Source organism: Anomaloglossus baeobatrachus, chromosome 7 (genome assembly GCF_048569485.1).
Source record: "Anomaloglossus baeobatrachus isolate aAnoBae1 chromosome 7, aAnoBae1.hap1, whole genome shotgun sequence".
Taxonomy (NCBI): Eukaryota; Metazoa; Chordata; class Amphibia; order Anura; family Aromobatidae; genus Anomaloglossus; species Anomaloglossus baeobatrachus.
The window spans coordinates 205,520,360-205,545,381 of record NC_134359.1 but is presented as its reverse complement, the minus strand read 5'-3'; the positions used below and the strand labels follow the sequence as shown (position 1 = coordinate 205,545,381).

At 38.3% G+C, this 25,022-nt stretch overlaps 29 non-coding genes across 29 annotated transcripts; all 29 read left to right on the top strand.

The window, feature by feature from the left end:
• Positions 1 to 775: 775 nt before the first annotated feature.
• Positions 776 to 849, top strand: TRNAT-CGU (transfer RNA threonine (anticodon CGU)). The gene has a single exon. It is a non-coding gene; the product is annotated as a tRNA-Thr (tRNA).
• Positions 850 to 1,566: 717 nt separating this feature from the next.
• On the top strand, positions 1,567 to 1,640 carry TRNAT-UGU (transfer RNA threonine (anticodon UGU)). The gene has a single exon. It is a non-coding gene; the product is annotated as a tRNA-Thr (tRNA).
• Positions 1,641 to 2,416: 776 nt separating this feature from the next.
• Positions 2,417 to 2,490, top strand: TRNAT-CGU (transfer RNA threonine (anticodon CGU)). Its single transcript has one exon. It is a non-coding gene; the product is annotated as a tRNA-Thr (tRNA).
• Positions 2,491 to 3,267: 777 nt separating this feature from the next.
• Positions 3,268 to 3,341, top strand: TRNAT-UGU (transfer RNA threonine (anticodon UGU)). Its single transcript has one exon. It is a non-coding gene; the product is annotated as a tRNA-Thr (tRNA).
• A 716-nt stretch (positions 3,342 to 4,057) lies between these two features.
• TRNAT-UGU (transfer RNA threonine (anticodon UGU)) lies at positions 4,058 to 4,131 on the top strand. The gene has a single exon. It is a non-coding gene; the product is annotated as a tRNA-Thr (tRNA).
• Positions 4,132 to 4,907: 776 nt separating this feature from the next.
• Positions 4,908 to 4,981, top strand: TRNAT-CGU (transfer RNA threonine (anticodon CGU)). The gene has a single exon. It is a non-coding gene; the product is annotated as a tRNA-Thr (tRNA).
• A 717-nt stretch (positions 4,982 to 5,698) lies between these two features.
• TRNAT-UGU (transfer RNA threonine (anticodon UGU)) lies at positions 5,699 to 5,772 on the top strand. The gene has a single exon. It is a non-coding gene; the product is annotated as a tRNA-Thr (tRNA).
• A 776-nt stretch (positions 5,773 to 6,548) lies between these two features.
• On the top strand, positions 6,549 to 6,622 carry TRNAT-UGU (transfer RNA threonine (anticodon UGU)). The gene has a single exon. It is a non-coding gene; the product is annotated as a tRNA-Thr (tRNA).
• Positions 6,623 to 7,398: 776 nt separating this feature from the next.
• Positions 7,399 to 7,472, top strand: TRNAT-CGU (transfer RNA threonine (anticodon CGU)). Its single transcript has one exon. It is a non-coding gene; the product is annotated as a tRNA-Thr (tRNA).
• A 777-nt stretch (positions 7,473 to 8,249) lies between these two features.
• TRNAT-UGU (transfer RNA threonine (anticodon UGU)) lies at positions 8,250 to 8,323 on the top strand. Its single transcript has one exon. It is a non-coding gene; the product is annotated as a tRNA-Thr (tRNA).
• A 716-nt stretch (positions 8,324 to 9,039) lies between these two features.
• TRNAT-UGU (transfer RNA threonine (anticodon UGU)) lies at positions 9,040 to 9,113 on the top strand. The gene has a single exon. It is a non-coding gene; the product is annotated as a tRNA-Thr (tRNA).
• Positions 9,114 to 9,889: 776 nt separating this feature from the next.
• TRNAT-CGU (transfer RNA threonine (anticodon CGU)) lies at positions 9,890 to 9,963 on the top strand. Its single transcript has one exon. It is a non-coding gene; the product is annotated as a tRNA-Thr (tRNA).
• A 717-nt stretch (positions 9,964 to 10,680) lies between these two features.
• On the top strand, positions 10,681 to 10,754 carry TRNAT-UGU (transfer RNA threonine (anticodon UGU)). The gene has a single exon. It is a non-coding gene; the product is annotated as a tRNA-Thr (tRNA).
• Positions 10,755 to 11,530: 776 nt separating this feature from the next.
• Positions 11,531 to 11,604, top strand: TRNAT-CGU (transfer RNA threonine (anticodon CGU)). Its single transcript has one exon. It is a non-coding gene; the product is annotated as a tRNA-Thr (tRNA).
• A 777-nt stretch (positions 11,605 to 12,381) lies between these two features.
• Positions 12,382 to 12,455, top strand: TRNAT-UGU (transfer RNA threonine (anticodon UGU)). Its single transcript has one exon. It is a non-coding gene; the product is annotated as a tRNA-Thr (tRNA).
• A 776-nt stretch (positions 12,456 to 13,231) lies between these two features.
• On the top strand, positions 13,232 to 13,305 carry TRNAT-UGU (transfer RNA threonine (anticodon UGU)). Its single transcript has one exon. It is a non-coding gene; the product is annotated as a tRNA-Thr (tRNA).
• A 776-nt stretch (positions 13,306 to 14,081) lies between these two features.
• TRNAT-CGU (transfer RNA threonine (anticodon CGU)) lies at positions 14,082 to 14,155 on the top strand. Its single transcript has one exon. It is a non-coding gene; the product is annotated as a tRNA-Thr (tRNA).
• Positions 14,156 to 14,932: 777 nt separating this feature from the next.
• Positions 14,933 to 15,006, top strand: TRNAT-UGU (transfer RNA threonine (anticodon UGU)). The gene has a single exon. It is a non-coding gene; the product is annotated as a tRNA-Thr (tRNA).
• Positions 15,007 to 15,782: 776 nt separating this feature from the next.
• TRNAT-CGU (transfer RNA threonine (anticodon CGU)) lies at positions 15,783 to 15,856 on the top strand. The gene has a single exon. It is a non-coding gene; the product is annotated as a tRNA-Thr (tRNA).
• Positions 15,857 to 16,633: 777 nt separating this feature from the next.
• TRNAT-UGU (transfer RNA threonine (anticodon UGU)) lies at positions 16,634 to 16,707 on the top strand. The gene has a single exon. It is a non-coding gene; the product is annotated as a tRNA-Thr (tRNA).
• Positions 16,708 to 17,483: 776 nt separating this feature from the next.
• On the top strand, positions 17,484 to 17,557 carry TRNAT-CGU (transfer RNA threonine (anticodon CGU)). Its single transcript has one exon. It is a non-coding gene; the product is annotated as a tRNA-Thr (tRNA).
• A 777-nt stretch (positions 17,558 to 18,334) lies between these two features.
• TRNAT-CGU (transfer RNA threonine (anticodon CGU)) lies at positions 18,335 to 18,408 on the top strand. Its single transcript has one exon. It is a non-coding gene; the product is annotated as a tRNA-Thr (tRNA).
• Positions 18,409 to 19,185: 777 nt separating this feature from the next.
• On the top strand, positions 19,186 to 19,259 carry TRNAT-CGU (transfer RNA threonine (anticodon CGU)). The gene has a single exon. It is a non-coding gene; the product is annotated as a tRNA-Thr (tRNA).
• Positions 19,260 to 20,036: 777 nt separating this feature from the next.
• TRNAT-UGU (transfer RNA threonine (anticodon UGU)) lies at positions 20,037 to 20,110 on the top strand. Its single transcript has one exon. It is a non-coding gene; the product is annotated as a tRNA-Thr (tRNA).
• A 776-nt stretch (positions 20,111 to 20,886) lies between these two features.
• On the top strand, positions 20,887 to 20,960 carry TRNAT-UGU (transfer RNA threonine (anticodon UGU)). The gene has a single exon. It is a non-coding gene; the product is annotated as a tRNA-Thr (tRNA).
• Positions 20,961 to 21,736: 776 nt separating this feature from the next.
• On the top strand, positions 21,737 to 21,810 carry TRNAT-CGU (transfer RNA threonine (anticodon CGU)). The gene has a single exon. It is a non-coding gene; the product is annotated as a tRNA-Thr (tRNA).
• Positions 21,811 to 22,587: 777 nt separating this feature from the next.
• TRNAT-CGU (transfer RNA threonine (anticodon CGU)) lies at positions 22,588 to 22,661 on the top strand. Its single transcript has one exon. It is a non-coding gene; the product is annotated as a tRNA-Thr (tRNA).
• Positions 22,662 to 23,438: 777 nt separating this feature from the next.
• On the top strand, positions 23,439 to 23,512 carry TRNAT-UGU (transfer RNA threonine (anticodon UGU)). The gene has a single exon. It is a non-coding gene; the product is annotated as a tRNA-Thr (tRNA).
• A 776-nt stretch (positions 23,513 to 24,288) lies between these two features.
• Positions 24,289 to 24,362, top strand: TRNAT-CGU (transfer RNA threonine (anticodon CGU)). The gene has a single exon. It is a non-coding gene; the product is annotated as a tRNA-Thr (tRNA).
• Positions 24,363 to 25,022: the final 660 nt, after the last annotated feature.

The window sequence follows — 25,022 nt, the reverse complement described above, 5'->3', positions numbered from 1 at the left end:
CTTTTCATAGCCTCTTACAGAAGTTTCTATGTTTAACAATGTACTTTCCTTGTAAAAATACTATAAAGTCAAACTTGTCTTTCTCATATCCCTTCCTTAGATAGTGCAATGGAGAGATTCTAAATCTGTGTTGTCAAAGTACTCAAAAGGAAGAAGATGTCAGCCAATGTAGGATGGCATCAAGCATGCCAAATGAAAACAGTGGGTTTACTTTTGCCAGACTGAAATGTTAGAAAAGTTTGATAGCAGCCTTCTTGAACAGGAAATGCTGGAAATACTCACTGCTTGGGCTGAAAAAGATAATTTAGAGTTTCAACATTGGAGATGAAGGTAACTTCAACAAGTATGGGATTCAAAAACCATGCATGCAGAGCACAATGGATTAGTAGTCATACGCCATAACCACTCGGCAGCTCGTCTACAGGAAGAGTCTGTAGCCAGATGATGTGATCTAATGAGGATTTTGACAAGTCTGTGCAATTTCACTAAAGATTGTGTATGAGCTTCTGGCAAAGTGGCTCTTATCATATCTACAACAGTGGATTATGTCAAGAGTTGGACAAGCTCAAACTTTATCAGAGATTAACCAAAGTTTAGGGTTTTAATATCAGTAATTCAAGAAAGATTGTATTTTTTGTCACTATTGAAGCCCTAAAAATTAGTCCAGTAAAGAAAGAATTTGCATAAGTCGTCTATCTCTAGACATTCAAGGACACTGAAAGACATGAGGTGAGGGCGACTCTACCAGTAGTGCTTTTCTACTCTTACACAAAGTGGTGCTGTGGCTTAGTTGGTTAAAGCGCCTGTCTCGTAAACAGGAGATCCTGAGTTCGAATCTCAGCAGTGCCTTCTTTTCATAGCCTCAGTACTGAAGTTTCTATGTTTAACAGTGTACTTTCCTTGTAAAAATACTATAAAGTCAAACTTGTCTTTCTCATATCCCTTCCTTAGATAGTGCAATGGAGAGATTCTAAATCTGTGTTGTCAAAGTACTCAAAAGGAAGAAGATGTCAGCCAATGTTAGAAAAGTTTGATAGCAGCCTTCTTGAACAGGAAATGCTGGAAATACTCACTGCTTGGGCTGAAAAAGATAATTTAGAGTTTCAACATTGGAGATGAAGGTAACTTCAACAAGTATGGGATTCAAAAACCATGCATGCAGAGCACAATGGATTAGTAGTCATACGCCATAACCACTTGGCAGCTCGTCTACAGGAAGAGTCTGTAGCCAGATGATGTGATCTAATGAGGATTTTGACAAGTCTGTGCAATTTCACTAAAGATTGTGTATGAGCTTCTGGCAAAGTGGCTCTTATCATATCTACAACAGTGGATTATGTCAAGAGTTGGACAAGCTCAAACTTTATCAGAGATTAACCAAAGTTTAGGGTTTTAATATCAGTAATTCAATAAAGATTGTATTTTTTGTCACTATTGAAGCCCTAAAAATTAGTCCAGTAAAGAAAGAATTTGCATAAGTCGTCTATCTCTAGACATTCAAGGACACTGAAAGACATGAGGTGAGGGCGATTCTACCAGTAGTGCTTTCCTACTCTTAAACAAAGTGGTGCTGTGGCTTAGTTGGTTAAAGCGCCTGTCTTGTAAACAGGAGATCCTGAGTTCGAATCTCAGCAGTGCCTTCTTTTCATAGCCTCTTACAGAAGTTTCTATGTTTAACAATGTACTTTCCTTGTAAAAATACTATAAAGTCAAACTTGTCTTTCTCATATCCCTTCCTTAGATAGTGCAATGGAGAGATTCTAAATCTGTGTTGTCAAAGTACTCAAAAGGAAGAAGATGTCAGCCAATGTAGGATGGCATCAAGCATGCCAAATGAAAACAGTGGGTTTACTTTTGCCAGACTGAAATGTTAGAAAAGTTTGATAGCAGCCTTCTTGAACAGGAAATGCTGGAAATACTCACTGCTTGGGCTGAAAAAGATAATTTAGAGTTTCAACATTGGAGATGAAGGTAACTTCAACAAGTATGGGATTCAAAAACCATGCATGCAGAGCACAATGGATTAGTAGTCATACGCCATAACCACTCGGCAGCTCGTCTACAGGAAGAGTCTGTAGCCAGATGATGTGATCTAATGAGGATTTTGACAAGTCTGTGCAATTTCACTAAAGATTGTGTATGAGCTTCTGGCAAAGTGGCTCTTATCATATCTACAACAGTGGATTATGTCAAGAGTTGGACAAGCTCAAACTTTATCAGAGATTAACCAAAGTTTAGGGTTTTAATATCAGTAATTCAAGAAAGATTGTATTTTTTGTCACTATTGAAGCCCTAAAAATTAGTCCAGTAAAGAAAGAATTTGCATAAGTCGTCTATCTCTAGACATTCAAGGACACTGAAAGACATGAGGTGAGGGCGACTCTACCAGTAGTGCTTTTCTACTCTTACACAAAGTGGTGCTGTGGCTTAGTTGGTTAAAGCGCCTGTCTCGTAAACAGGAGATCCTGAGTTCGAATCTCAGCAGTGCCTTCTTTTCATAGCCTCAGTACTGAAGTTTCTATGTTTAACAGTGTACTTTCCTTGTAAAAATACTATAAAGTCAAACTTGTCTTTCTCATATCCCTTCCTTAGATAGTGCAATGGAGAGATTCTAAATCTGTGTTGTCAAAGTACTCAAAAGGAAGAAGATGTCAGCCAATGTAGGATGGCATCAAGCATGCCAAATGAAAACAGTGGGTTTACTTTTGCCAGACTGAAATGTTAGAAAAGTTTGATAGCAGCCTTCTTGAACAGGAAATGCTGGAAATACTCACTGCTTGGGCTGAAAAAGATAATTTAGAGTTTCAACATTGGAGATGAAGGTAACTTCAACAAGTATGGGATTCAAAAACCATGCATGCAGAGCACAATGGATTAGTAGTCATACGCCATAACCACTCGGCAGCTCGTCTACAGGAAGAGTCTGTAGCCAGATGATGTGATCTAATGAGGATTTTGACAAGTCTGTGCAATTTCACTAAAGATTGTGTATGAGCTTCTGGCAAAGTGGCTCTTATCATATCTACAACAGTGGATTATGTCAAGAGTTGGACAAGCTCAAACTTTATCAGAGATTAACCAAAGTTTAGGGTTTTAATATCAGTAATTCAAGAAAGATTGTATTTTTTGTCACTATTGAAGCCCTAAAAATTAGTCCAGTAAAGAAAGAATTTGCATAAGTCGTCTATCTCTAGACATTCAAGGACACTGAAAGACATGAGGTGAGGGCGAATCTACCAGTAGTGCTTTTCTACTCTTAAACAAAGTGGTGCTGTGGCTTAGTTGGTTAAAGCGCCTGTCTTGTAAACAGGAGATCCTGAGTTCGAATCTCAGCAGTGCCTTCTTTTCATAGCCTCTTACAGAAGTTTCTATGTTTAACAGTGTACTTTCCTTGTAAAAATACTATAAAGTCAAACTTGTCTTTCTCATATCCCTTCCTTAGATAGTGCAATGGAGAGATTCTAAATCTGTGTTGTCAAAGTACTCAAAAGGAAGAAGATGTCAGCCAATGTTAGAAAAGTTTGATAGCAGCCTTCTTGAACAGGAAATGCTGGAAATACTCACTGCTTGGGCTGAAAAAGATAATTTAGAGTTTCAACATTGGAGATGAAGGTAACTTCAACAAGTATGGGATTCAAAAACCATGCATGCAGAGCACAATGGATTAGTAGTCATACGCCATAACCACTTGGCAGCTCGTCTACAGGAAGAGTCTGTAGCCAGATGATGTGATCTAATGAGGATTTTGACAAGTCTGTGCAATTTCACTAAAGATTGTGTATGAGCTTCTGGCAAAGTGGCTCTTATCATATCTACAACAGTGGATTATGTCAAGAGTTGGACAAGCTCAAACTTTATCAGAGATTAACCAAAGTTTAGGGTTTTAATATCAGTAATTCAATAAAGATTGTATTTTTTGTCACTATTGAAGCCCTAAAAATTAGTCCAGTAAAGAAAGAATTTGCATAAGTCGTCTATCTCTAGACATTCAAGGACACTGAAAGACATGAGGTGAGGGCGATTCTACCAGTAGTGCTTTCCTACTCTTAAACAAAGTGGTGCTGTGGCTTAGTTGGTTAAAGCGCCTGTCTTGTAAACAGGAGATCCTGAGTTCGAATCTCAGCAGTGCCTTCTTTTCATAGCCTCTTACAGAAGTTTCTATGTTTAACAATGTACTTTCCTTGTAAAAATACTATAAAGTCAAACTTGTCTTTCTCATATCCCTTCCTTAGATAGTGCAATGGAGAGATTCTAAATCTGTGTTGTCAAAGTACTCAAAAGGAAGAAGATGTCAGCCAATGTAGGATGGCATCAAGCATGCCAAATGAAAACAGTGGGTTTACTTTTGCCAGACTGAAATGTTAGAAAAGTTTGATAGCAGCCTTCTTGAACAGGAAATGCTGGAAATACTCACTGCTTGGGCTGAAAAAGATAATTTAGAGTTTCAACATTGGAGATGAAGGTAACTTCAACAAGTATGGGATTCAAAAACCATGCATGCAGAGCACAATGGATTAGTAGTCATACGCCATAACCACTCGGCAGCTCGTCTACAGGAAGAGTCTGTAGCCAGATGATGTGATCTAATGAGGATTTTGACAAGTCTGTGCAATTTCACTAAAGATTGTGTATGAGCTTCTGGCAAAGTGGCTCTTATCATATCTACAACAGTGGATTATGTCAAGAGTTGGACAAGCTCAAACTTTATCAGAGATTAACCAAAGTTTAGGGTTTTAATATCAGTAATTCAAGAAAGATTGTATTTTTTGTCACTATTGAAGCCCTAAAAATTAGTCCAGTAAAGAAAGAATTTGCATAAGTCGTCTATCTCTAGACATTCAAGGACACTGAAAGACATGAGGTGAGGGCGACTCTACCAGTAGTGCTTTTCTACTCTTACACAAAGTGGTGCTGTGGCTTAGTTGGTTAAAGCGCCTGTCTCGTAAACAGGAGATCCTGAGTTCGAATCTCAGCAGTGCCTTCTTTTCATAGCCTCAGTACTGAAGTTTCTATGTTTAACAGTGTACTTTCCTTGTAAAAATACTATAAAGTCAAACTTGTCTTTCTCATATCCCTTCCTTAGATAGTGCAATGGAGAGATTCTAAATCTGTGTTGTCAAAGTACTCAAAAGGAAGAAGATGTCAGCCAATGTTAGAAAAGTTTGATAGCAGCCTTCTTGAACAGGAAATGCTGGAAATACTCACTGCTTGGGCTGAAAAAGATAATTTAGAGTTTCAACATTGGAGATGAAGGTAACTTCAACAAGTATGGGATTCAAAAACCATGCATGCAGAGCACAATGGATTAGTAGTCATACGCCATAACCACTTGGCAGCTCGTCTACAGGAAGAGTCTGTAGCCAGATGATGTGATCTAATGAGGATTTTGACAAGTCTGTGCAATTTCACTAAAGATTGTGTATGAGCTTCTGGCAAAGTGGCTCTTATCATATCTACAACAGTGGATTATGTCAAGAGTTGGACAAGCTCAAACTTTATCAGAGATTAACCAAAGTTTAGGGTTTTAATATCAGTAATTCAATAAAGATTGTATTTTTTGTCACTATTGAAGCCCTAAAAATTAGTCCAGTAAAGAAAGAATTTGCATAAGTCGTCTATCTCTAGACATTCAAGGACACTGAAAGACATGAGGTGAGGGCGATTCTACCAGTAGTGCTTTCCTACTCTTAAACAAAGTGGTGCTGTGGCTTAGTTGGTTAAAGCGCCTGTCTTGTAAACAGGAGATCCTGAGTTCGAATCTCAGCAGTGCCTTCTTTTCATAGCCTCTTACAGAAGTTTCTATGTTTAACAATGTACTTTCCTTGTAAAAATACTATAAAGTCAAACTTGTCTTTCTCATATCCCTTCCTTAGATAGTGCAATGGAGAGATTCTAAATCTGTGTTGTCAAAGTACTCAAAAGGAAGAAGATGTCAGCCAATGTAGGATGGCATCAAGCATGCCAAATGAAAACAGTGGGTTTACTTTTGCCAGACTGAAATGTTAGAAAAGTTTGATAGCAGCCTTCTTGAACAGGAAATGCTGGAAATACTCACTGCTTGGGCTGAAAAAGATAATTTAGAGTTTCAACATTGGAGATGAAGGTAACTTCAACAAGTATGGGATTCAAAAACCATGCATGCAGAGCACAATGGATTAGTAGTCATACGCCATAACCACTTGGCAGCTCGTCTACAGGAAGAGTCTGTAGCCAGATGATGTGATCTAATGAGGATTTTGACAAGTCTGTGCAATTTCACTAAAGATTGTGTATGAGCTTCTGGCAAAGTGGCTCTTATCATATCTACAACAGTGGATTATGTCAAGAGTTGGACAAGCTCAAACTTTATCAGAGATTAACCAAAGTTTAGGGTTTTAATATCAGTAATTCAATAAAGATTGTATTTTTTGTCACTATTGAAGCCCTAAAAATTAGTCCAGTAAAGAAAGAATTTGCATAAGTCGTCTATCTCTAGACATTCAAGGACACTGAAAGACATGAGGTGAGGGCGATTCTACCAGTAGTGCTTTCCTACTCTTAAACAAAGTGGTGCTGTGGCTTAGTTGGTTAAAGCGCCTGTCTTGTAAACAGGAGATCCTGAGTTCGAATCTCAGCAGTGCCTTCTTTTCATAGCCTCTTACAGAAGTTTCTATGTTTAACAATGTACTTTCCTTGTAAAAATACTATAAAGTCAAACTTGTCTTTCTCATATCCCTTCCTTAGATAGTGCAATGGAGAGATTCTAAATCTGTGTTGTCAAAGTACTCAAAAGGAAGAAGATGTCAGCCAATGTAGGATGGCATCAAGCATGCCAAATGAAAACAGTGGGTTTACTTTTGCCAGACTGAAATGTTAGAAAAGTTTGATAGCAGCCTTCTTGAACAGGAAATGCTGGAAATACTCACTGCTTGGGCTGAAAAAGATAATTTAGAGTTTCAACATTGGAGATGAAGGTAACTTCAACAAGTATGGGATTCAAAAACCATGCATGCAGAGCACAATGGATTAGTAGTCATACGCCATAACCACTCGGCAGCTCGTCTACAGGAAGAGTCTGTAGCCAGATGATGTGATCTAATGAGGATTTTGACAAGTCTGTGCAATTTCACTAAAGATTGTGTATGAGCTTCTGGCAAAGTGGCTCTTATCATATCTACAACAGTGGATTATGTCAAGAGTTGGACAAGCTCAAACTTTATCAGAGATTAACCAAAGTTTAGGGTTTTAATATCAGTAATTCAAGAAAGATTGTATTTTTTGTCACTATTGAAGCCCTAAAAATTAGTCCAGTAAAGAAAGAATTTGCATAAGTCGTCTATCTCTAGACATTCAAGGACACTGAAAGACATGAGGTGAGGGCGACTCTACCAGTAGTGCTTTTCTACTCTTACACAAAGTGGTGCTGTGGCTTAGTTGGTTAAAGCGCCTGTCTCGTAAACAGGAGATCCTGAGTTCGAATCTCAGCAGTGCCTTCTTTTCATAGCCTCAGTACTGAAGTTTCTATGTTTAACAGTGTACTTTCCTTGTAAAAATACTATAAAGTCAAACTTGTCTTTCTCATATCCCTTCCTTAGATAGTGCAATGGAGAGATTCTAAATCTGTGTTGTCAAAGTACTCAAAAGGAAGAAGATGTCAGCCAATGTAGGATGGCATCAAGCATGCCAAATGAAAACAGTGGGTTTACTTTTGCCAGACTGAAATGTTAGAAAAGTTTGATAGCAGCCTTCTTGAACAGGAAATGCTGGAAATACTCACTGCTTGGGCTGAAAAAGATAATTTAGAGTTTCAACATTGGAGATGAAGGTAACTTCAACAAGTATGGGATTCAAAAACCATGCATGCAGAGCACAATGGATTAGTAGTCATACGCCATAACCACTCGGCAGCTCGTCTACAGGAAGAGTCTGTAGCCAGATGATGTGATCTAATGAGGATTTTGACAAGTCTGTGCAATTTCACTAAAGATTGTGTATGAGCTTCTGGCAAAGTGGCTCTTATCATATCTACAACAGTGGATTATGTCAAGAGTTGGACAAGCTCAAACTTTATCAGAGATTAACCAAAGTTTAGGGTTTTAATATCAGTAATTCAAGAAAGATTGTATTTTTTGTCACTATTGAAGCCCTAAAAATTAGTCCAGTAAAGAAAGAATTTGCATAAGTCGTCTATCTCTAGACATTCAAGGACACTGAAAGACATGAGGTGAGGGCGAATCTACCAGTAGTGCTTTTCTACTCTTAAACAAAGTGGTGCTGTGGCTTAGTTGGTTAAAGCGCCTGTCTTGTAAACAGGAGATCCTGAGTTCGAATCTCAGCAGTGCCTTCTTTTCATAGCCTCTTACAGAAGTTTCTATGTTTAACAGTGTACTTTCCTTGTAAAAATACTATAAAGTCAAACTTGTCTTTCTCATATCCCTTCCTTAGATAGTGCAATGGAGAGATTCTAAATCTGTGTTGTCAAAGTACTCAAAAGGAAGAAGATGTCAGCCAATGTTAGAAAAGTTTGATAGCAGCCTTCTTGAACAGGAAATGCTGGAAATACTCACTGCTTGGGCTGAAAAAGATAATTTAGAGTTTCAACATTGGAGATGAAGGTAACTTCAACAAGTATGGGATTCAAAAACCATGCATGCAGAGCACAATGGATTAGTAGTCATACGCCATAACCACTTGGCAGCTCGTCTACAGGAAGAGTCTGTAGCCAGATGATGTGATCTAATGAGGATTTTGACAAGTCTGTGCAATTTCACTAAAGATTGTGTATGAGCTTCTGGCAAAGTGGCTCTTATCATATCTACAACAGTGGATTATGTCAAGAGTTGGACAAGCTCAAACTTTATCAGAGATTAACCAAAGTTTAGGGTTTTAATATCAGTAATTCAATAAAGATTGTATTTTTTGTCACTATTGAAGCCCTAAAAATTAGTCCAGTAAAGAAAGAATTTGCATAAGTCGTCTATCTCTAGACATTCAAGGACACTGAAAGACATGAGGTGAGGGCGATTCTACCAGTAGTGCTTTCCTACTCTTAAACAAAGTGGTGCTGTGGCTTAGTTGGTTAAAGCGCCTGTCTTGTAAACAGGAGATCCTGAGTTCGAATCTCAGCAGTGCCTTCTTTTCATAGCCTCTTACAGAAGTTTCTATGTTTAACAATGTACTTTCCTTGTAAAAATACTATAAAGTCAAACTTGTCTTTCTCATATCCCTTCCTTAGATAGTGCAATGGAGAGATTCTAAATCTGTGTTGTCAAAGTACTCAAAAGGAAGAAGATGTCAGCCAATGTAGGATGGCATCAAGCATGCCAAATGAAAACAGTGGGTTTACTTTTGCCAGACTGAAATGTTAGAAAAGTTTGATAGCAGCCTTCTTGAACAGGAAATGCTGGAAATACTCACTGCTTGGGCTGAAAAAGATAATTTAGAGTTTCAACATTGGAGATGAAGGTAACTTCAACAAGTATGGGATTCAAAAACCATGCATGCAGAGCACAATGGATTAGTAGTCATACGCCATAACCACTCGGCAGCTCGTCTACAGGAAGAGTCTGTAGCCAGATGATGTGATCTAATGAGGATTTTGACAAGTCTGTGCAATTTCACTAAAGATTGTGTATGAGCTTCTGGCAAAGTGGCTCTTATCATATCTACAACAGTGGATTATGTCAAGAGTTGGACAAGCTCAAACTTTATCAGAGATTAACCAAAGTTTAGGGTTTTAATATCAGTAATTCAAGAAAGATTGTATTTTTTGTCACTATTGAAGCCCTAAAAATTAGTCCAGTAAAGAAAGAATTTGCATAAGTCGTCTATCTCTAGACATTCAAGGACACTGAAAGACATGAGGTGAGGGCGACTCTACCAGTAGTGCTTTTCTACTCTTACACAAAGTGGTGCTGTGGCTTAGTTGGTTAAAGCGCCTGTCTCGTAAACAGGAGATCCTGAGTTCGAATCTCAGCAGTGCCTTCTTTTCATAGCCTCAGTACTGAAGTTTCTATGTTTAACAGTGTACTTTCCTTGTAAAAATACTATAAAGTCAAACTTGTCTTTCTCATATCCCTTCCTTAGATAGTGCAATGGAGAGATTCTAAATCTGTGTTGTCAAAGTACTCAAAAGGAAGAAGATGTCAGCCAATGTTAGAAAAGTTTGATAGCAGCCTTCTTGAACAGGAAATGCTGGAAATACTCACTGCTTGGGCTGAAAAAGATAATTTAGAGTTTCAACATTGGAGATGAAGGTAACTTCAACAAGTATGGGATTCAAAAACCATGCATGCAGAGCACAATGGATTAGTAGTCATACGCCATAACCACTTGGCAGCTCGTCTACAGGAAGAGTCTGTAGCCAGATGATGTGATCTAATGAGGATTTTGACAAGTCTGTGCAATTTCACTAAAGATTGTGTATGAGCTTCTGGCAAAGTGGCTCTTATCATATCTACAACAGTGGATTATGTCAAGAGTTGGACAAGCTCAAACTTTATCAGAGATTAACCAAAGTTTAGGGTTTTAATATCAGTAATTCAATAAAGATTGTATTTTTTGTCACTATTGAAGCCCTAAAAATTAGTCCAGTAAAGAAAGAATTTGCATAAGTCGTCTATCTCTAGACATTCAAGGACACTGAAAGACATGAGGTGAGGGCGATTCTACCAGTAGTGCTTTCCTACTCTTAAACAAAGTGGTGCTGTGGCTTAGTTGGTTAAAGCGCCTGTCTTGTAAACAGGAGATCCTGAGTTCGAATCTCAGCAGTGCCTTCTTTTCATAGCCTCTTACAGAAGTTTCTATGTTTAACAATGTACTTTCCTTGTAAAAATACTATAAAGTCAAACTTGTCTTTCTCATATCCCTTCCTTAGATAGTGCAATGGAGAGATTCTAAATCTGTGTTGTCAAAGTACTCAAAAGGAAGAAGATGTCAGCCAATGTAGGATGGCATCAAGCATGCCAAATGAAAACAGTGGGTTTACTTTTGCCAGACTGAAATGTTAGAAAAGTTTGATAGCAGCCTTCTTGAACAGGAAATGCTGGAAATACTCACTGCTTGGGCTGAAAAAGATAATTTAGAGTTTCAACATTGGAGATGAAGGTAACTTCAACAAGTATGGGATTCAAAAACCATGCATGCAGAGCACAATGGATTAGTAGTCATACGCCATAACCACTCGGCAGCTCGTCTACAGGAAGAGTCTGTAGCCAGATGATGTGATCTAATGAGGATTTTGACAAGTCTGTGCAATTTCACTAAAGATTGTGTATGAGCTTCTGGCAAAGTGGCTCTTATCATATCTACAACAGTGGATTATGTCAAGAGTTGGACAAGCTCAAACTTTATCAGAGATTAACCAAAGTTTAGGGTTTTAATATCAGTAATTCAAGAAAGATTGTATTTTTTGTCACTATTGAAGCCCTAAAAATTAGTCCAGTAAAGAAAGAATTTGCATAAGTCGTCTATCTCTAGACATTCAAGGACACTGAAAGACATGAGGTGAGGGCGACTCTACCAGTAGTGCTTTTCTACTCTTACACAAAGTGGTGCTGTGGCTTAGTTGGTTAAAGCGCCTGTCTCGTAAACAGGAGATCCTGAGTTCGAATCTCAGCAGTGCCTTCTTTTCATAGCCTCAGTACTGAAGTTTCTATGTTTAACAGTGTACTTTCCTTGTAAAAATACTATAAAGTCAAACTTGTCTTTCTCATATCCCTTCCTTAGATAGTGCAATGGAGAGATTCTAAATCTGTGTTGTCAAAGTACTCAAAAGGAAGAAGATGTCAGCCAATGTAGGATGGCATCAAGCATGCCAAATGAAAACAGTGGGTTTACTTTTGCCAGACTGAAATGTTAGAAAAGTTTGATAGCAGCCTTCTTGAACAGGAAATGCTGGAAATACTCACTGCTTGGGCTGAAAAAGATAATTTAGAGTTTCAACATTGGAGATGAAGGTAACTTCAACAAGTATGGGATTCAAAAACCATGCATGCAGAGCACAATGGATTAGTAGTCATACGCCATAACCACTCGGCAGCTCGTCTACAGGAAGAGTCTGTAGCCAGATGATGTGATCTAATGAGGATTTTGACAAGTCTGTGCAATTTCACTAAAGATTGTGTATGAGCTTCTGGCAAAGTGGCTCTTATCATATCTACAACAGTGGATTATGTCAAGAGTTGGACAAGCTCAAACTTTATCAGAGATTAACCAAAGTTTAGGGTTTTAATATCAGTAATTCAAGAAAGATTGTATTTTTTGTCACTATTGAAGCCCTAAAAATTAGTCCAGTAAAGAAAGAATTTGCATAAGTCGTCTATCTCTAGACATTCAAGGACACTGAAAGACATGAGGTGAGGGCGAATCTACCAGTAGTGCTTTTCTACTCTTAAACAAAGTGGTGCTGTGGCTTAGTTGGTTAAAGCGCCTGTCTTGTAAACAGGAGATCCTGAGTTCGAATCTCAGCAGTGCCTTCTTTTCATAGCCTCTTACAGAAGTTTCTATGTTTAACAAAGTACTTTCCTTGTAAAAATACTATAAAGTCAAACTTGTCTTTCTCATATCCCTTCCTTAGATAGTGCAATGGAGAGATTCTAAATCTGTGTTGTCAAAGTACTCAAAAGGAAGAAGATGTCAGCCAATGTAGGATGGCATCAAGCATGCCAAATGAAAACAGTGGGTTTACTTTTGCCAGACTGAAATGTTAGAAAAGTTTGATAGCAGCCTTCTTGAACAGGAAATGCTGGAAATACTCACTGCTTGGGCTGAAAAAGATAATTTAGAGTTTCAACATTGGAGATGAAGGTAACTTCAACAAGTATGGGATTCAAAAACCATGCATGCAGAGCACAATGGATTAGTAGTCATACGCCATAACCACTCGGCAGCTCGTCTACAGGAAGAGTCTGTAGCCAGATGATGTGATCTAATGAGGATTTTGACAAGTCTGTGCAATTTCACTAAAGATTGTGTATGAGCTTCTGGCAAAGTGGCTCTTATCATATCTACAACAGTGGATTATGTCAAGAGTTGGACAAGCTCAAACTTTATCAGAGATTAACCAAAGTTTAGGGTTTTAATATCAGTAATTCAATAAAGATTGTATTTTTTGTCACTATTGAAGCCCTAAAAATTAGTCCAGTAAAGAAAGAATTTGCATAAGTCGTCTATCTCTAGACATTCAAGGACACTGAAAGACATGAGGTGAGGGCGATTCTACCAGTAGTGCTTTCCTACTCTTAAACAAAGTGGTGCTGTGGCTTAGTTGGTTAAAGCGCCTGTCTTGTAAACAGGAGATCCTGAGTTCGAATCTCAGCAGTGCCTTCTTTTCATAGCCTCTTACAGAAGTTTCTATGTTTAACAATGTACTTTCCTTGTAAAAATACTATAAAGTCAAACTTGTCTTTCTCATATCCCTTCCTTAGATAGTGCAATGGAGAGATTCTAAATCTGTGTTGTCAAAGTACTCAAAAGGAAGAAGATGTCAGCCAATGTAGGATGGCATCAAGCATGCCAAATGAAAACAGTGGGTTTACTTTTGCCAGACTGAAATGTTAGAAAAGTTTGATAGCAGCCTTCTTGAACAGGAAATGCTGGAAATACTCACTGCTTGGGCTGAAAAAGATAATTTAGAGTTTCAACATTGGAGATGAAGGTAACTTCAACAAGTATGGGATTCAAAAACCATGCATGCAGAGCACAATGGATTAGTAGTCATACGCCATAACCACTCGGCAGCTCGTCTACAGGAAGAGTCTGTAGCCAGATGATGTGATCTAATGAGGATTTTGACAAGTCTGTGCAATTTCACTAAAGATTGTGTATGAGCTTCTGGCAAAGTGGCTCTTATCATATCTACAACAGTGGATTATGTCAAGAGTTGGACAAGCTCAAACTTTATCAGAGATTAACCAAAGTTTAGGGTTTTAATATCAGTAATTCAAGAAAGATTGTATTTTTTGTCACTATTGAAGCCCTAAAAATTAGTCCAGTAAAGAAAGAATTTGCATAAGTCGTCTATCTCTAGACATTCAAGGACACTGAAAGACATGAGGTGAGGGCGAATCTACCAGTAGTGCTTTTCTACTCTTACACAAAGTGGTGCTGTGGCTTAGTTGGTTAAAGCGCCTGTCTCGTAAACAGGAGATCCTGAGTTCGAATCTCAGCAGTGCCTTCTTTTCATAGCCTCAGTACTGAAGTTTCTATGTTTAACAGTGTACTTTCCTTGTAAAAATACTATAAAGTCAAACTTGTCTTTCTCATATCCCTTCCTTAGATAGTGCAATGGAGAGATTCTAAATCTGTGTTGTCAAAGTACTCAAAAGGAAGAAGATGTCAGCCAATGTAGGATGGCATCAAGCATGCCAAATGAAAACAGTGGGTTTACTTTTGCCAGACTGAAATGTTAGAAAAGTTTGATAGCAGCCTTCTTGAACAGGAAATGCTGGAAATACTCACTGCTTGGGCTGAAAAAGATAATTTAGAGTTTCAACATTGGAGATGAAGGTAACTTCAACAAGTATGGGATTCAAAAACCATGCATGCAGAGCACAATGGATTAGTAGTCATACGCCATAACCACTCGGCAGCTCGTCTACAGGAAGAGTCTGTAGCCAGATGATGTGATCTAATGAGGATTTTGACAAGTCTGTGCAATTTCACTAAAGATTGTGTATGAGCTTCTGGCAAAGTGGCTCTTATCATATCTACAACAGTGGATTATGTCAAGAGTTGGACAAGCTCAAACTTTATCAGAGATTAACCAAAGTTTAGGGTTTTAATATCAGTAATTCAATAAAGATTGTATTTTTTGTCACTATTGAAGCCCTAAAAATTAGTCCAGTAAAGAAAGAATTTGCATAAGTCGTCTATCTCTAGACATTCAAGGACACTGAAAGACATGAGGTGAGGGCGATTCTACCAGTAGTGCTTTCCTACTCTTAAACAAAGTGGTGCTGTGGCTTAGTTGGTTAAAGCGCCTGTCTTGTAAACAGGAGATCCTGAGTTCGAATCTCAGCAGTGCCTTCTTTTCATAGCCTCTTACAGAAGTTTCTATGTTTAACAATGTACTTTCCTTGTAAAAATACTATAAAGTCAAACTTGTCTTTCTCATATCCCTTCCTTAGATAGTGCAATGGAGAGATTCTAAATCTGTGTTGTCAAAGTACTCAAAAGGAAGAAGATGTCAGCCAATGTAGGATGGCATCAAGCATGCCAAATGAAAACAGTGGGTTTACTTTTGCCAGACTGAAATGTTAGAAAAGTTTGATAGCAGCCTTCTTGAACAGGAAATGCTGGAAATACTCACTGCTTGGGCTGAAAAAGATAATTTAGAGTTTCAACATTGGAGATGAAGGTAACTTCAACAAGTATGGGATTCAAAAACCATGCATGCAGAGCACAATGGATTAGTAGTCATACGCCATAACCACTCGGCAGCTCGTCTACAGGAAGAGTCTGTAGCCAGATGATGTGATCTAATGAGGATTTTGACAAGTCTGTGCAATTTCACTAAAGATTGTGTATGAGCTTCTGGCAAAGTGGCTCTTATCATATCTACAACAGTGGATTATGTCAAGAGTTGGACAAGCTCAAACTTTATCAGAGATTAACCAAAGTTTAGGGTTTTAATATCAGTAATTCAAGAAAGATTGTATTTTTTGTCACTATTGAAGCCCTAAAAATTAGTCCAGTAAAGAAAGAATTTGCATAAGTCGTCTATCTCTAGACATTCAAGGACACTGAAAGACATGAGGTGAGGGCGAATCTACCAGTAGTGCTTTTCTACTCTTACACAAAGTGGTGCTGTGGCTTAGTTGGTTAAAGCGCCTGTCTCGTAAACAGGAGATCCTGAGTTCGAATCTCAGCAGTGCCTTCTTTTCATAGCCTCAGTACTGAAGTTTCTATGTTTAACAGTGTACTTTCCTTGTAAAAATACTATAAAGTCAAACTTGTCTTTCTCATATCCCTTCCTTAGATAGTGCAATGGAGAGATTCTAAATCTGTGTTGTCAAAGTACTCAAAAGGAAGAAGATGTCAGCCAATGTAGGATGGCATCAAGCATGCCAAATGAAAACAGTGGGTTTACTTTTGCCAGACTGAAATGTTAGAAAAGTTTGATAGCAGCCTTCTTGAACAGGAAATGCTGGAAATACTCACTGCTTGGGCTGAAAAAGATAATTTAGAGTTTCAACATTGGAGATGAAGGTAACTTCAACAAGTATGGGATTCAAAAACCATGCATGCAGAGCACAATGGATTAGTAGTCATACGCCATAACCACTCGGCAGCTCGTCTACAGGAAGAGTCTGTAGCCAGATGATGTGATCTAATGAGGATTTTGACAAGTCTGTGCAATTTCACTAAAGATTGTGTATGAGCTTCTGGCAAAGTGGCTCTTATCATATCTACAACAGTGGATTATGTCAAGAGTTGGACAAGCTCAAACTTTATCAGAGATTAACCAAAGTTTAGGGTTTTAATATCAGTAATTCAAGAAAGATTGTATTTTTTGTCACTATTGAAGCCCTAAAAATTAGTCCAGTAAAGAAAGAATTTGCATAAGTCGTCTATCTCTAGACATTCAAGGACACTGAAAGACATGAGGTGAGGGCGATTCTACCAGTAGTGCTTTCCTACTCTTAAACAAAGTGGTGCTGTGGCTTAGTTGGTTAAAGCGCCTGTCTTGTAAACAGGAGATCCTGAGTTCGAATCTCAGCAGTGCCTTCTTTTCATAGCCTCTTACAGAAGTTTCTATGTTTAACAATGTACTTTCCTTGTAAAAATACTATAAAGTCAAACTTGTCTTTCTCATATCCCTTCCTTAGATAGTGCAATGGAGAGATTCTAAATCTGTGTTGTCAAAGTACTCAAAAGGAAGAAGATGTCAGCCAATGTAGGATGGCATCAAGCATGCCAAATGAAAACAGTGGGTTTACTTTTGCCAGACTGAAATGTTAGAAAAGTTTGATAGCAGCCTTCTTGAACAGGAAATGCTGGAAATACTCACTGCTTGGGCTGAAAAAGATAATTTAGAGTTTCAACATTGGAGATGAAGGTAACTTCAACAAGTATGGGATTCAAAAACCATGCATGCAGAGCACAATGGATTAGTAGTCATACGCCATAACCACTCGGCAGCTCGTCTACAGGAAGAGTCTGTAGCCAGATGATGTGATCTAATGAGGATTTTGACAAGTCTGTGCAATTTCACTAAAGATTGTGTATGAGCTTCTGGCAAAGTGGCTCTTATCATATCTACAACAGTGGATTATGTCAAGAGTTGGACAAGCTCAAACTTTATCAGAGATTAACCAAAGTTTAGGGTTTTAATATCAGTAATTCAAGAAAGATTGTATTTTTTGTCACTATTGAAGCCCTAAAAATTAGTCCAGTAAAGAAAGAATTTGCATAAGTCGTCTATCTCTAGACATTCAAGGACACTGAAAGACATGAGGTGAGGGCGACTCTACCAGTAGTGCTTTTCTACTCTTACACAAAGTGGTGCTGTGGCTTAGTTGGTTAAAGCGCCTGTCTCGTAAACAGGAGATCCTGAGTTCGAATCTCAGCAGTGCCTTCTTTTCATAGCCTCAGTACTGAAGTTTCTATGTTTAACAGTGTACTTTCCTTGTAAAAATACTATAAAGTCAAACTTGTCTTTCTCATATCCCTTCCTTAGATAGTGCAATGGAGAGATTCTAAATCTGTGTTGTCAAAGTACTCAAAAGGAAGAAGATGTCAGCCAATGTAGGATGGCATCAAGCATGCCAAATGAAAACAGTGGGTTTACTTTTGCCAGACTGAAATGTTAGAAAAGTTTGATAGCAGCCTTCTTGAACAGGAAATGCTGGAAATACTCACTGCTTGGGCTGAAAAAGATAATTTAGAGTTTCAACATTGGAGATGAAGGTAACTTCAACAAGTATGGGATTCAAAAACCATGCATGCAGAGCACAATGGATTAGTAGTCATACGCCATAACCACTCGGCAGCTCGTCTACAGGAAGAGTCTGTAGCCAGATGATGTGATCTAATGAGGATTTTGACAAGTCTGTGCAATTTCACTAAAGATTGTGTATGAGCTTCTGGCAAAGTGGCTCTTATCATATCTACAACAGTGGATTATGTCAAGAGTTGGACAAGCTCAAACTTTATCAGAGATTAACCAAAGTTTAGGGTTTTAATATCAGTAATTCAAGAAAGATTGTATTTTTTGTCACTATTGAAGCCCTAAAAATTAGTCCAGTAAAGAAAGAATTTGCATAAGTCGTCTATCTCTAGACATTCAAGGACACTGAAAGACATGAGGTGAGGGCGACTCTACCAGTAGTGCTTTTCTACTCTTACACAAAGTGGTGCTGTGGCTTAGTTGGTTAAAGCGCCTGTCTCGTAAACAGGAGATCCTGAGTTCGAATCTCAGCAGTGCCTTCTTTTCATAGCCTCAGTACTGAAGTTTCTATGTTTAACAGTGTACTTTCCTTGTAAAAATACTATAAAGTCAAACTTGTCTTTCTCATATCCCTTCCTTAGATAGTGCAATGGAGAGATTCTAAATCTGTGTTGTCAAAGTACTCAAAAGGAAGAAGATGTCAGCCAATGTAGGATGGCATCAAGCATGCCAAATGAAAACAGTGGGTTTACTTTTGCCAGACTGAAATGTTAGAAAAGTTTGATAGCAGCCTTCTTGAACAGGAAATGCTGGAAATACTCACTGCTTGGGCTGAAAAAGATAATTTAGAGTTTCAACATTGGAGATGAAGGTAACTTCAACAAGTATGGGATTCAAAAACCATGCATGCAGAGCACAATGGATTAGTAGTCATACGCCATAACCACTCGGCAGCTCGTCTACAGGAAGAGTCTGTAGCCAGATGATGTGATCTAATGAGGATTTTGACAAGTCTGTGCAATTTCACTAAAGATTGTGTATGAGCTTCTGGCAAAGTGGCTCTTATCATATCTACAACAGTGGATTATGTCAAGAGTTGGACAAGCTCAAACTTTATCAGAGATTAACCAAAGTTTAGGGTTTTAATATCAGTAATTCAAGAAAGATTGTATTTTTTGTCACTCTTGAAGCCCTAAAAATTAGTCCAGTAAAGAAAGAATTTGCATAAGTCGTCTATCTCTAGACATTCAAGGACACTGAAAGACATGAGGTGAGGGCGAATCTACCAGTAGTGCTTTTCTACTCTTACACAAAGTGGTGCTGTGGCTTAGTTGGTTAAAGCGCCTGTCTCGTAAACAGGAGATCCTGAGTTCGAATCTCAGCAGTGCCTTCTTTTCATAGCCTCAGTACTGAAGTTTCTATGTTTAACAGTGTACTTTCCTTGTAAAAATACTATAAAGTCAAACTTGTCTTTCTCATATCCCTTCCTTAGATAGTGCAATGGAGAGATTCTAAATCTGTGTTGTCAAAGTACTCAAAAGGAAGAAGATGTCAGCCAATGTAGGATGGCATCAAGCATGCCAAATGAAAACAGTGGGTTTACTTTTGCCAGACTGAAATGTTAGAAAAGTTTGATAGCAGCCTTCTTGAACAGGAAATGCTGGAAATACTCACTGCTTGGGCTGAAAAAGATAATTTAGAGTTTCAACATTGGAGATGAAGGTAACTTCAACAAGTATGGGATTCAAAAACCATGCATGCAAAACACAATGGATTAGTAGTCATACGCCATAACCACTCGGCAGCTCGTCTACAGGAAGAGTCTGTAGCCAGATGATGTGATCTAATGAGGATTTTGACAAGTCTGTGCAATTTCACTAAAGATTGTGTATGAGCTTCTGGCAAAGTGGCTCTTATCATATCTACAACAGTGGATTATGTCAAGAGTTGGACAAGCTCAAACTTTATCAGAGATTAACCAAAGTTTAGGGTTTTAATATCAGTAATTCAATAAAGATTGTATTTTTTGTCACTATTGAAGCCCTAAAAATTAGTCCAGTAAAGAAAGAATTTGCATAAGTCGTCTATCTCTAGACATTCAAGGACACTGAAAGACATGAGGTGAGGGCGATTCTACCAGTAGTGCTTTCCTACTCTTAAACAAAGTGGTGCTGTGGCTTAGTTGGTTAAAGCGCCTGTCTTGTAAACAGGAGATCCTGAGTTCGAATCTCAGCAGTGCCTTCTTTTCATAGCCTCTTACAGAAGTTTCTATGTTTAACAATGTACTTTCCTTGTAAAAATACTATAAAGTCAAACTTGTCTTTCTCATATCCCTTCCTTAGATAGTGCAATGGAGAGATTCTAAATCTGTGTTGTCAAAGTACTCAAAAGGAAGAAGATGTCAGCCAATGTAGGATGGCATCAAGCATGCCAAATGAAAACAGTGGGTTTACTTTTGCCAGACTGAAATGTTAGAAAAGTTTGATAGCAGCCTTCTTGAACAGGAAATGCTGGAAATACTCACTGCTTGGGCTGAAAAAGATAATTTAGAGTTTCAACATTGGAGATGAAGGTAACTTCAACAAGTATGGGATTCAAAAACCATGCATGCAGAGCACAATGGATTAGTAGTCATACGCCATAACCACTCGGCAGCTCGTCTACAGGAAGAGTCTGTAGCCAGATGATGTGATCTAATGAGGATTTTGACAAGTCTGTGCAATTTCACTAAAGATTGTGTATGAGCTTCTGGCAAAGTGGCTCTTATCATATCTACAACAGTGGATTATGTCAAGAGTTGGACAAGCTCAAACTTTATCAGAGATTAACCAAAGTTTAGGGTTTTAATATCAGTAATTCAAGAAAGATTGTATTTTTTGTCACTATTGAAGCCCTAAAAATTAGTCCAGTAAAGAAAGAATTTGCATAAGTCGTCTATCTCTAGACATTCAAGGACACTGAAAGACATGAGGTGAGGGCGATTCTACCAGTAGTGCTTTCCTACTCTTAAACAAAGTGGTGCTGTGGCTTAGTTGGTTAAAGCGCCTGTCTTGTAAACAGGAGATCCTGAGTTCGAATCTCAGCAGTGCCTTCTTTTCATAGCCTCTTACAGAAGTTTCTATGTTTAACAATGTACTTTCCTTGTAAAAATACTATAAAGTCAAACTTGTCTTTCTCATATCCCTTCCTTAGATAGTGCAATGGAGAGATTCTAAATCTGTGTTGTCAAAGTACTCAAAAGGAAGAAGATGTCAGCCAATGTAGGATGGCATCAAGCATGCCAAATGAAAACAGTGGGTTTACTTTTGCCAGACTGAAATGTTAGAAAAGTTTGATAGCAGCCTTCTTGAACAGGAAATGCTGGAAATACTCACTGCTTGGGCTGAAAAAGATAATTTAGAGTTTCAACATTGGAGATGAAGGTAACTTCAACAAGTATGGGATTCAAAAACCATGCATGCAGAGCACAATGGATTAGTAGTCATACGCCATAACCACTCGGCAGCTCGTCTACAGGAAGAGTCTGTAGCCAGATGATGTGATCTAATGAGGATTTTGACAAGTCTGTGCAATTTCACTAAAGATTGTGTATGAGCTTCTGGCAAAGTGGCTCTTATCATATCTACAACAGTGGATTATGTCAAGAGTTGGACAAGCTCAAACTTTATCAGAGATTAACCAAAGTTTAGGGTTTTAATATCAGTAATTCAAGAAAGATTGTATTTTTTGTCACTATTGAAGCCCTAAAAATTAGTCCAGTAAAGAAAGAATTTGCATAAGTCGTCTATCTCTAGACATTCAAGGACACTGAAAGACATGAGGTGAGGGCGACTCTACCAGTAGTGCTTTTCTACTCTTACACAAAGTGGTGCTGTGGCTTAGTTGGTTAAAGCGCCTGTCTCGTAAACAGGAGATCCTGAGTTCGAATCTCAGCAGTGCCTTCTTTTCATAGCCTCAGTACTGAAGTTTCTATGTTTAACAGTGTACTTTCCTTGTAAAAATACTATAAAGTCAAACTTGTCTTTCTCATATCCCTTCCTTAGATAGTGCAATGGAGAGATTCTAAATCTGTGTTGTCAAAGTACTCAAAAGGAAGAAGATGTCAGCCAATGTAGGATGGCATCAAGCATGCCAAATGAAAACAGTGGGTTTACTTTTGCCAGACTGAAATGTTAGAAAAGTTTGATAGCAGCCTTCTTGAACAGGAAATGCTGGAAATACTCACTGCTTGGGCTGAAAAAGATAATTTAGAGTTTCAACATTGGAGATGAAGGTAACTTCAACAAGTATGGGATTGAAAAACCATGCATGCAGAGCACAATGGATTAGTAGTCATACGCCATAACCACTCGGCAGCTCGTCTACAGGAAGAGTCTGTAGCCAGATGATGTGATCTAATGAGGATTTTGACAAGTCTGTGCAATTTCACTAAAGATTGTGTATGAGCTTCTGGCAAAGTGGCTCTTATCATATCTACAACAGTGGATTATGTCAAGAGTTGGACAAGCTCAAACTTTATCAGAGATTAACCAAAGTTTAGGGTTTTAATATCAGTAATTCAAGAAAGATTGTATTTTTTGTCACTATTGAAGCCCTAAAAATTAGTCCAGTAAAGAAAGAATTTGCATAAGTCGTCTATCTCTAGACATTCAAGGACACTGAAAGACATGAGGTGAGGGCGAATCTACCAGTAGTGCTTTTCTACTCTTACACAAAGTGGTGCTGTGGCTTAGTTGGTTAAAGCGCCTGTCTCGTAAACAGGAGATCCTGAGTTCGAATCTCAGCAGTGCCTTCTTTTCATAGCCTCAGTACTGAAGTTTCTATGTTTAACAGTGTACTTTCCTTGTAAAAATACTATAAAGTCAAACTTGTCTTTCTCATATCCCTTCCTTAGATAGTGCAATGGAGAGATTCTAAATCTGTGTTGTCAAAGTACTCAAAAGGAAGAAGATGTCAGCCAATGTAGGATGGCATCAAGCATGCCAAATGAAAACAGTGGGTTTACTTTTGCCAGACTGAAATGTTAGAAAAGTTTGATAGCAGCCTTCTTGAACAGGAAATGCTGGAAATACTCACTGCTTGGGCTGAAAAAGATAATTTAGAGTTTCAACATTGGAGATGAAGGTAACTTCAACAAGTATGGGATTCAAAAACCATGCATGCAGAGCACAATGGATTAGTAGTCATACGCCATAACCACTCGGCAGCTCGTCTACAGGAAGAGTCTGTAGCCAGATGATGTGATCTAATGAGGATTTTGACAAGTCTGTGCAATTTCACTAAAGATTGTGTATGAGCTTCTGGCAAAGTGGCTCTTATCATATCTACAACAGTGGATTATGTCAAGAGTTGGACAAGCTCAAACTTTATCAGAGATTAACCAAAGTTTAGGGTTTTAATATCAGTAATTCAATAAAGATTGTATTTTTTGTCACTATTGAAGCCCTAAAAATTAGTCCAGTAAAGAAAGAATTTGCATAAGTCGTCTATCTCTAGACATTCAAGGACACTGAAAGACATGAGGTGAGGGCGATTCTACCAGTAGTGCTTTCCTACTCTTAAACAAAGTGGTGCTGTGGCTTAGTTGGTTAAAGCGCCTGTCTTGTAAACAGGAGATCCTGAGTTCGAATCTCAGCAGTGCCTTCTTTTCATAGCCTCTTACAGAAGTTTCTATGTTTAACAATGTACTTTCCTTGTAAAAATACTATAAAGTCAAACTTGTCTTTCTCATATCCCTTCCTTAGATAGTGCAATGGAGAGATTCTAAATCTGTGTTGTCAAAGTACTCAAAAGGAAGAAGATGTCAGCCAATGTAGGATGGCATCAAGCATGCCAAATGAAAACAGTGGGTTTACTTTTGCCAGACTGAAATGTTAGAAAAGTTTGATAGCAGCCTTCTTGAACAGGAAATGCTGGAAATACTCACTGCTTGGGCTGAAAAAGATAATTTAGAGTTTCAACATTGGAGATGAAGGTAACTTCAACAAGTATGGGATTCAAAAACCATGCATGCAGAGCACAATGGATTAGTAGTCATACGCCATAACCACTCGGCAGCTCGTCTACAGGAAGAGTCTGTAGCCAGATGATGTGATCTAATGAGGATTTTGACAAGTCTGTGCAATTTCACTAAAGATTGTGTATGAGCTTCTGGCAAAGTGGCTCTTATCATATCTACAACAGTGGATTATGTCAAGAGTTGGACAAGCTCAAACTTTATCAGAGATTAACCAAAGTTTAGGGTTTTAATATCAGTAATTCAAGAAAGATTGTATTTTTTGTCACTATTGAAGCCCTAAAAATTAGTCCAGTAAAGAAAGAATTTGCATAAGTCGTCTATCTCTAGACATTCAAGGACACTGAAAGACATGAGGTGAGGGCGAATCTACCAGTAGTGCTTTTCTACTCTTACACAAAGTGGTGCTGTGGCTTAGTTGGTTAAAGCGCCTGTCTCGTAAACAGGAGATCCTGAGTTCGAATCTCAGCAGTGCCTTCTTTTCATAGCCTCAGTACTGAAGTTTCTATGTTTAACAGTGTACTTTCCTTGTAAAAATACTATAAAGTCAAACTTGTCTTTCTCATATCCCTTCCTTAGATAGTGCAATGGAGAGATTCTAAATCTGTGTTGTCAAAGTACTCAAAAGGAAGAAGATGTCAGCCAATGTAGGATGGCATCAAGCATGCCAAATGAAAACAGTGGGTTTACTTTTGCCAGACTGAAATGTTAGAAAAGTTTGATAGCAGCCTTCTTGAACAGGAAATGCTGGAAATACTCACTGCTTGGGCTGAAAAAGATAATTTAGAGTTTCAACATTGGAGATGAAGGTAACTTCAACAAGTATGGGATTCAAAAACCATGCATGCAGAGCACAATGGATTAGTAGTCATACGCCATAACCACTCGGCAGCTCGTCTACAGGAAGAGTCTGTAGCCAGATGATGTGATCTAATGAGGATTTTGACAAGTCTGTGCAATTTCACTAAAGATTGTGTATGAGCTTCTGGCAAAGTGGCTCTTATCATATCTACAACAGTGGATTATGTCAAGAGTTGGACAAGCTCAAACTTTATCAGAGATTAACCAAAGTTTAGGGTTTTAATATCAGTAATTCAATAAAGATTGTATTTTTTGTCACTATTGAAGCCCTAAAAA